The following is a 10294-nucleotide window of genomic DNA, read 5'->3' as shown; positions in this document are numbered from 1 at the left end:
GGGAAAGAACAGGGAATATAATTGTATAGCCAATGCCAGCATAACAAAGGTTTATCTCTCACGCCACAGGGCCAGTTCGTTCCACAGAGCCCCTCCAGGATCCAGCTTCAGAGGGATTTGCAGATTAGCAAAGGGCTTTAAGTCATCTTCCAAGCAGAGAAGAGAAGCAGGTACAGAGAGAGATGCGGCATCTACCACATCCACGTTACACATTACCACCTTACATGTCACAGCAATTTCCGCTTGTGGGGATGCCTTTATCCATTAACTTTTAGACTTGTGTTTGTTTGGTTTTTGAAACAGGGACTGGCCTCAAACTGGATAAGCTAGTTTAAGAAAGATGACCTCGAAGTCCCCATCTTCCTATCTCCATTTCTCAAGTGCTGGGATTAGAGACATGTAATAGTACACCTGGCTTTTGTTCACTAGTGCATCGAAGGGATGGTTTAAAGCATATAAAATAAAAGTTTCCGTCAAAGTTGTCCATTTAAACAGTATTACCGTTGAGGTTTATATTCCTGACAAAGGTCACTCCACAGTAACAACACTGATAAAGAAACCGTTGGGACTCTTTATCAGTTAAGAACTCTAGACTCACGGAGAAAGAGGACAAAGAAGCAGGGCACAAAAGGACTTTTGCCTGTTGTAAAAGAGTTCCTAGGCTTGTCTCACATTTAGAGATGAGAAAATGAGGCTTAGAGAGCTTCAGCAGCTGGCTGGAACTAACGGTTAGTAAGGGACAGGACTGGAACACCAAGGCCAGGTACAGAGGAGCTGTGACATACTCTATGAATGTCAGGTCCAAAGGAAACTCCCACCCCCACTCTCCCACCCCCCACCCCCACACTTCCCCCACCCCCCACCACACAAATCCTGGGGCTGTTCTGTTACCCTCTGCCCAAGAATCAAATGGCTGTTGGGGGTGCCTATCAGCACTCCAAAGAGCATGCTGGTCTTCAGGCTAGCTCAGTACAAGCAAGTGCCTGGGGATCCTGCTCCTACTAAACTTCTCCTGCTGTGGCCTTCCCTCCCTTGGCATCTCATTTCCTCATCTCAAACCCTGCTGCTTTGGCCTGTGCCCTTGGTTCTCTCTTTTGTCTTCTCTTGCCACCCCCCATCGCCTCCCTCCCTCTCTTACTCCCCTCTCCTCCTCTTGTTGTCTGTCCAGTCTGCTGACCTTGTTCAATTGTGGGGGACCCAAAACAACTTGCCACACAGCTGCCATGATGGGCTTATTGACAGGTACCACCCGGTCCCCAGAAAAAGTCATAAGTTGACCCCACCCAAGAGAGCCAGCATCTAAGGGGAAATATCTGACATTCCAAACATTCCCAGCACATACTTATACCCCTAGAGAAATGTCAGCCAATAAAGGTCCTGAACCCTGGAAGTCCCCTCACCCCAACTGTGATAAAAAACGCTACCCCACCCGGGCAGGCTCAAGGCTCTCTCCTCTCACTGCTGCATCGGACAGACAAAGAGACCAAACTCGAGCTTGAATAAAGGCTCTTTGCTTTTACATACAGGATTCAGTCTCTGTGGAGGTCTTTTGGGGGTCTCTTCCACCTGGGTATAACAGTAACATGTCCTCTAAACAATCTAGGATCCAAAGTTTATACAGTCCTTTCTAGTGGTAGGTAAAATGCTGCCTCCATTCAAGTCAGTACTGGGAACTTCTTAGGGTTCTTGAAAAGAACTACATGTGTTAAGATATAGTGAGGCTAGAGCTGGAGGTTAAGAGCACTGGTTGCTCTTCCAGAGTTCCCGAGTTCAATTCCCAGCAACGACATGGTAGCTTACAACCATCTATAGTGAGATCAGATGCCCTCTTCTGGCATGAAGTCGACAGAGGACTCATATACATAAAATAGATAAATAAATCTTTAAAAAAAATAAGTCTAGTGAAGCCATACAGGGATTGAGAAGCTGTTTGTTTCCTGCTGTATCCGTGACTCAATGTGAGTGAAGAATCCATGTCTTTGGGGCAGATTTGCTTTTCATAGTCACTCAGAGACCTAGGCTTCTTTCTGGGTGTTGTGCCCAGGTCGCAAGACCCCAAGCAAGACCACCAGAGAGCCAATATCTGACGCAAGCACACAGAGGCTTTTAATAACAAAACACACAAGCTTGGTCCAACATCTGACACAGCACTCATTTTAAGGGGTTTATATAGGGAAGGTTTACATGCAGCTTGGGATTGGACAAGGGGGCTAAGGCTGAGGCAGTTCTTTGAAGTTACTGGCTGAACTGTAAGCACGAGGTTACTGATGGCTAATAGGATTCAGGGTATCTACAGAGACATAAGTTTTTACTCCCTATGCCCTGCTTTTGTTGAACCCAGGATATATAGATTTATTTTTCCAGTCCTACTCTCCTCTGAGGTCAACTTCTGGTCAGTTGAGCCTGTTACTCCCTATATCTTGTTTTGCCAAGTCCAGGATACATAGATTTATTGTCCCAGCCTTATAAGTTCAACTTCTGGTCACTTCTAAAACTGCTGGTCAGCACATACCTTTGGAGGAGGGGAGGGGGATGTGTCTCTCAAGATGGCTACTGATTTTTCCCTTTCACTGGAAATTTCTGAATCACTTTCAGGGCTTGTCACCAGAAGGAAGCTACCACATCCAAGGTCTAGCCAGTAAGAAAGGGGAAGACACTGTAGAGTGGGTGTATCTAGGCCCTGGCTTTGAAATGTTAATGAAAACAAGAGGAAGAAAAAAAAGAGAGAAAATGGCTTTGCTTTGCCATTGGAGAGATGCTGATTTGGAAGGAGGGGATTGAATCAGCCCCGAACTTAAAAATCATTTCATCGGTGTAACATAATACCTAAGACAATCAATTTACAGAAAGAAAGTGTATTTCGACTTATGGACCAGAGTTTTCAGCTAGTGGTTACTTGGCCCTGTCTTCTGGGCCCATGATGAAGCAGAACATCATGGTGCTAAGGAGCTAAGGGGCTGTGTTTCCTCCCTTCAAGAGCACATGTGGGTGACTTCACTTCCTTCCATGAGGTCTTTTGTCCTGGAGGCTCATCACCTCCCAGTAATGCCTCAGCTGGTGACTGAGCCTTCCAGCACGTGAGCCTTTGGGGACATTTAAGGTAATGTCAGGGGTCAGATTGCTGTCTTCCTGTCCTCTCTTTGCACCTTCTTTTATCATGAGTGTACTTAGGAAAGGAGAGCCAGAGGGCTTGTCAGGAGTGAGCACCTCAGGGTGGAGTGGAGAATGAGTGCTGGAAAGTCGTTACCAAGGCATCAGGACAGAGGGGATTCTGGGCCTGAAGGGGATGCTGAGGCTGAAAGTTACAGGTAAGCTGGATTTCCTATGTAGCCATTAACAGTCAGAAAAGTATTTCCTAAGCCATATAGAGTGGCACATATTAGTAATCCCATCACTGACACAGGATGCTTACTGAGCACTGAAAAGCCAAGGCAGGAGAATTGCTAGTTGAAGGTCAACCTGTACTACAAAGGAAGTTTGAGACCATGATGAGCTACATATTGAGACCCTGTCTTAACAAAACAATAAATCCACCTGTTTTAATAAATGCAATTTTTAAGTATACATCGCTGTCATGGAGGTTAAAACCCAAAGTGGTATACAGAATGGCCGAGAAGTTTCACATAATTGTTCCCACTCCTGCTCTGGGTAATTAAAGGGGGGCTTTTATCCCGGCCACTGTGGGAGGGAGAATTTCATTCATAAGAAATGTTTCAAAGATAAGGCAAGGGTTGGAGAAGGAGGGAGTGCCGTGGTAGGGAGGGACTGGAGGCAGGCTGAGGCTGGTTTGATCTCTGACAGGATGGTGGCTCTTTGCTGTTTCCTGCCTACACATGGGTTGTGGGATTTTGTTTGTTTTTTGAGATAGGGTCTCACTGTGTTGCTCACGCTGGCCTAGAACTTGCCATCTAGCTCAAGCTAGCCTTAAACTCGCACTGATCCTCCTGCTTCCCATATGGAAGGCAAGGCTTTCCTGCACTCTACCAAAGCCCTAAGCCAGTTAGGCAGGTATGATAGACGTGGCCAGCTAAGAGCCTAAGAGCAGGTCCCTGAACTAGTGAAATATGATTCCCTGACTAGGATCCTATGACTCCTCCTGGGAGATCCTGTCACCGCACTGTGCTTTTTAACCCCCAGACTTACTTTCTGAGGAGTTGGGGTGTGGAGTTTCCCCAGTCCCACAAGCCATGAGGAGCAGGCACCTTCCTTCTCTAGGAGGGAGATGTGTCTTGCTGCTTTCCCTTCTTGGGGTAGCTCAGGTTGCCCCCTGCACTGAGACAAACCCAGAACTAAGGACTTCCTAGGGCTCCAGGCAGTGGCATATGTTCCATAGCCTCTGGCTCCACCTAAGGTTTGACTCTGCTAATTGCCACACTGTTTTAGTAATATAGACGGAGGCATGGGTGGGGGGATGAGGGGTGGGGGGGTGAGAGGGGGGGATGGGTGGAGGTAGGAGCTAGCCTGCTTTGTTTCTTTCTGGCCTTCTCTTCTCACCCCGAATTTGTCTCTCATCCATATCAGTCATCAATTTCTCCTGCAAAACGGCCAGGTTCTCAGGGAACACAAGACCATTTGTGGAGCAATCTAAAAACAGGAGTATGGCTTCTGAGAAAAGCCGAAAGAGGACACAGAAGAACGCCACGTTCTTGTCATAAAGGGCTGCTAGTTTGTGGTGAGAAGCCTAACATTGAGAATTTCAAGGTGTACAAAAACTTTGCAAGTGGCTATTCAAAGGCAGCCTCAAGAAGTTAGGAGCAGAAGCTGGACATGGTGGTGCATGCTTACAGTCCCAACATGGGAGCGGTGGAGGCAGGAGGATCAAGAGTTTAAGGTCATTTATCCATCACAGAACAAGTTGGAAGACCACCTAGGCTCCAAGTGACCTCCCACTTCACCCCCAACAGGAAGTTAGGAGCATGAATTCTAGCAAACCAAACAACTCGATTGAAAACTTAGAAAAGCAGTTCTATGATCAACAGTGTTACCAAAGACTGAAAATGTCCACCATAGTGTTATTTATAGCGGTAAAAATTTTTGGAAGTAATTTTATTGTCTGATAGCTAAGTGATAAATTATGACACAATGAAGTTGAATAATCATAAAAGTTTTAAAAATTGTTTATTTTATATGTGAGTGTGTGTGCACCTGAGTATATATATGTGTACCATGTACATGCAGGTGCCCTCAAAGGACAAAAAGAAGGACATCAGAGATCCTGGAACAGACGGTTGTGAGCCATTCACTATTGGTGGTAGGACCTGAACCCAGGTCCTCTGCAAGAACAGCAAGTGCTCTTAACTGCTGAGCTTTCTCTCCAGCACCCCAAAAATAGATTTTTAAAGCACTGGGAGGCAGAGGCAGGTGGATTTCTGTGAGTTCAAGGCCAGCTTGGTCTACAGAACTAGATCCAGGACAGCCAAGGCTACACAAAGAAAAACAAAACAAACAAAAGAATTCTTATGGCATTGAAAAGGTTATATGCTAGTAAAAGAATAGGTATCTTGTCTAGCGGAAGTACATGATATATATAAAATTAAGAGAAATTTTTTTTGCCTATAGTTTTCCTGTTTCTGTTTTTAGAACTTCTACAGTGAGAAAGTATCATTTTTCATAATCAGAAAAACTTTTGTGAATATTAATATTTCAAAGAATTTATATGTAACATTGATATAATGAGAATTAACTGAAGCAACTGAACTTAATAATAATGTGTATTTTTGGTACAAAATGTTCTGGTTTTTGAAAAGACTAAACATGTTTGTAGCAAAAAAAAAAAAAACCAAAAAACCAAAAAAAAAAAAAAAAAACAGCAAAATCCACATACAAGCATGACATTGTGACATTCAGGTCATTTCCCTAGCTTGTGACATCTCTGTGAGGACACTGATGTGCATTCTCACTTATTTACCAAAGTCCCACAATTCTTATTGGAAAAACTGGTCTCTGGCGCCCAATGTTCGTGGTACGAATTCATGACAAAGCCTCTTGCCTGTGGCCTTGTGAGCCCCAGCTCAGGCCTGAGCTACACTCGGCCGGCTGTGGTGGCACATGCCGGTACGATTTACTGAAGAAGGCAGAGGCAGGAGGATCCCAAGTTGAGGCCGGCCTAGGAGAAGCTTGGGCCGGGGCAGAGACACAAACAGTGTCAGTGGGACCATGGAGGCAGTGGCTGCTGCCTCGAGTTACTGGCTGCTTCTCATCATGTTGGTGACTGTGGTGATACTGCTACCTGGGACAAAAGGTTTACTGCTGCTTGTTCAGAGAAGAATTGCCAGGCCCAGCGTGTTACGAGAAAGCATTGGCAAAGGTCAGTTTGGAAAAGTTTGGCAAGACAAATGCTGGGGAGAAATTGCTGTGAAGACATTCTCTTCTAGGGAAGAACATTCATAGTTCTGAGAGACAGACATTTATCAGACTGTGATTGCTCCAAACCACAGAGGAGGTACAATAAATAAATAAATAGATAGATAGATAGATAGATAGATAGATAGATAGATAAAATCTAAAGGGAGCCATGATCATGCCTAATAGTGACTTTGAAATCTTCAAAAGGATGATGCACAATGATGATGCCACATGGACTATGGTAAACCCATTAACACCATGGAAAGATTGACTCTGGACTACAAACTGCTCAGGACAATTTCGAGATGACTGGCTGAGATGATCCAGCCTGACAGACTACCTGAACAAGGACTTGAAACAAGTCCTGCACTTTCTCACTATGCAGTGGCAGGACAAATGCTACAGGACTTGACAATTAACCCAAAAATTTTCTTTTCAGGATCCCCTAAAGATGGAAATAATTTTAAGAAGATGACGCCCACATCCCCAAAAAGTGGGATGGGAGGTTTTCGGTCGTTTAATGAGTTTTGGATATTGTCATTGTTTATGATGATTGGTTACAAGTTGTTAATTGTTAATGGTCAGGAAAAAAGCTGAACATGAAGATTAGATTCAGAGGTTTTGTTAAAAAAAGAAAAGGAAAAAGAAAAAATAGATATGAGGTAGATCACTGAATCTACTCTGAGAAAAAAGATGAAGAAATAATAGGATAAATGGGTAGATCACTGAATCTACTCTAAAAAGAAAAAGGAGAAGATATAAAAATGACAAAAGGTAGATTACTAAATCTGTTATGAAAAGAAAAATACTTTTAAAAAGGAACTACTTGTTTTAAATAGGATAAGTAATGAAAACTATTTTGTCTGTGTTTATCAAATGTTACTGGACTGAACACTGTTACTATATATAATGGAGTTTTTATCTGAATTTGTCAAATGTTAATGGACTAGACATCATTAATGTAATTCTTGACTGTATATATTGTATATACTTATTGGATAGTTTTTCTTGTGTTAGTTATAATCTTTTTAAGATTTTAGACAAAAACAGGGGAAATGTGGTGGGTATTGTGTTCCCTGAAATATTGTGTGTTCCCCAAAATAAACATATCTGGGGTCAGAGAACAGACAGCTACTAGAACAAAGCCAAAAATGGTGGCTAGAAAATGGGAAGAGTAAGCCATAACAGAAGTTGGGCAGTGGTGGTGCACGCCTTTAATCCCAGCACTTGGGAGGCAGAGCCAGGTGGATCTCTGAGTTCAAGGCCACTTTAGAAACAGCTAAGCATGGTGACCCACACCTTTAATCCCAGAAACCCAACCTTTAGTCCCAGGGAATGGGGGCAAAAAGGGAAAGGTATATAAGGCGTGAGGACCAGGAACTAGAGGAGTAAAGCATGTAGTTAGTTAAGCATTTGGTTGGTTAAGCATTCAGACTTTGGAGAAACACAGTTCAGCTGAGATTCATGTGGAGGAGGACTCAGAAGCTTCCAGCCTGAGGAAACAGGATCACCTGAGGAACTGGTGAGGTGAGATAGCTGTGGCTTGTTCTGCTTCTCTGATCTTCCAGCATTCACCCCAATAACCTGCCTCGGGTTTGAGTTTTATTAATAAGAACCTTTAAGATTCATACTACACTGGTCGAAATCATGAAAATAGCAAGAAAATTTGAATGCTCTATCAGCTCTTCTCTTTAGTGTTGGCTCATGGGATCTAAAACCCTCCAGAGCAAAAGACAATTGAGGCGCCTGCGCCAGCACTGGGCTCCCCAGCCTGGGCGACATGGGATCACCTTCCTCGGGTTACAGGGAAACACAAGTGGAAAAAAAGCAGACAAGCCGGGTAGCTCATAACCAGCCAGACCCACTGATGAACTCAGCATCCTCGCAGACAGGTAGAAATATAGAGGGCACCAACCAGTTTGTCTAGAAAAAGCCATTTACCACGTAATGTTTTAAGTTAGCATCTCTAGTTGGCTCAGGAAGGACCTGGAAATACGTTTTCAAACAGCACCAAAATCTCTTCCCAGTCTGAAACAGCAAGGCTGGGGCCCCTTGGTGTGTGGTGGTGAATTCCATGCTTCTGTTCAGAGTCGAGCCGCTTATGTCTGGGTTCCGGAGACTCTGGCGAGCCACAGTAAACCCCTTTTTCTGGGTGGCAGCTGGTCACAGGGTGAAGGGAGCCTGAGAACGCAAAAGCACAAACATCAGGACTTATTATCTTCCTTTCCCAACTATGGAGCAGTTAGGAAAAATTAACCCTCTCATTTGTTAACCTCAATAACAGGCTTTAACTGATCTGTAGCCACGGATGGCACAGATAATTGCACTAATTAGTTTGGTAGGGAGAGACAGCGGGGCAAGGTGCTGTGGGGAACACAAGCAATTAAGCTGAACTGAAGGAGAAGGAGGGGAGGGGACTGGAGGAGGAAGGAAGAAGAGAGGAAGAGGAAGGGAGGAAGGGGAGAAGAAGTAGAAAGAGAGGAGCTGGAGGAGAAGGGGAGCAGGGGAGGAAAAAGGGAGGAAGGGAGAAGGGAAAAAAGAAAGGAAGAAAGATGGGGAGGAGGGAGGGGATAGAGTGAGCTGATTCACAAATTTGACATATATAGGCTCCAGATGGATGGAAGAAATTCTACTGCAGGGCTCTTGGGCCGTTTTCCGTAGTTAGGACAGAATCTGAGGTGAAGGCCCAAGGAGGACCATGGTGAGGAAAGGGAGCTTTCTATAGGTAGTAAGAGAAAGCCACCACAGGTGTGTGTGTGTGTGTGTATGTGTGTGTGTGTGTGTGTGTGTGTGTGTCCCCAAAGTTAAAACAAGGAAAAATAGCAACAGGGTCTTAAAACTTCCACAGTACTGACACCTCTACAGCTACTTCTGCATTGGCTTGCTTGTCCTTTGCTGGCAGGATCACTTCCTTAGTTGGAAGTGATTGTTCAGTTATCCCATGGCACTTTCCCGTGGGATTCTAAATTTAAAATGTGAATACAAACTCCAAGGCGTGCCAGAGAGGGTTGCTAGGATTTGAGTCCCCTTTAGAAGCAGAGGCAGGTAATTATGCCAGGAAAACAGCACTCCTCTTTCTTCAATGTTATGCATCAAATCCTGTTTCTATTCCTTTCTCAGGAAACGTTAAACACAGGGAAAGAGAGGGGAGTTCCAGCCCCAGGGTACCAGAATACTACAGACATTTCAAGTCTGGTTTGTAAGCCTATCATTTCATGAACCTAAAAAAGCAAGGTGATGCTCACACCAAAGACAATACCAGATGTGGGAAGGCTGTCCTCACACATCCTTTGGGTGCTGGTGTCTAGGTGCTACGACTTTAGACTCAAGCCATAATTAGAAATGAAAGGAAAACCAGCAGACTTTCAGGGAGAGGTTGTGGTTGCCTGGAGACCTTTTTGACTTTGCAAAACAAAATAAGGGCTAGTTGCAATCTACAAGTCAGCCCTGGGTCTGATCCCCAGCACTGCCATAAACAAACAAGTGAAATGCTGGATATACATAGTTACATTGTCTGTCTGTCTGTCTGTCTGTCTGTGATGGAGATTGAACCCAGGGTCTTGTAGACTCTGTACACACCAAACAAGCACTACTGAACTACATCCCTACCCTTGAAAACTGTTTTTGGAAGGAGGATATAGTCTCAGACTTGCTGCTTCAAGGCTCTAGTTAAAGATCTTTAAAATGAAAAGTCTAAGTCCTTGAAATATGCATTATCTTTCCTAAATCATTTGCATGTTGACTTTGTGTTAAACTGGTCCATATGAAAGATGCTTCTGGTACATTAGATCAATACTACAATATGGCTCCTATGGTCAGTTTTGGATTTGTTAATTTAAAAAAAATTGATTTAACTTCATTTTATATGCATTGGTGTGAGGGTCAGATCCCCTGCGACTGGAGACAGTTGTGAGCTACCATGTGGGTGCTGGGAATTGAACCCAGGTCC

This window comes from Onychomys torridus, chromosome 6 (assembly GCF_903995425.1).
Source record: "Onychomys torridus chromosome 6, mOncTor1.1, whole genome shotgun sequence".
Classification (NCBI taxonomy): Eukaryota; Metazoa; Chordata; class Mammalia; order Rodentia; family Cricetidae; genus Onychomys; species Onychomys torridus.
This window is presented reverse-complemented; position numbering follows the sequence as displayed.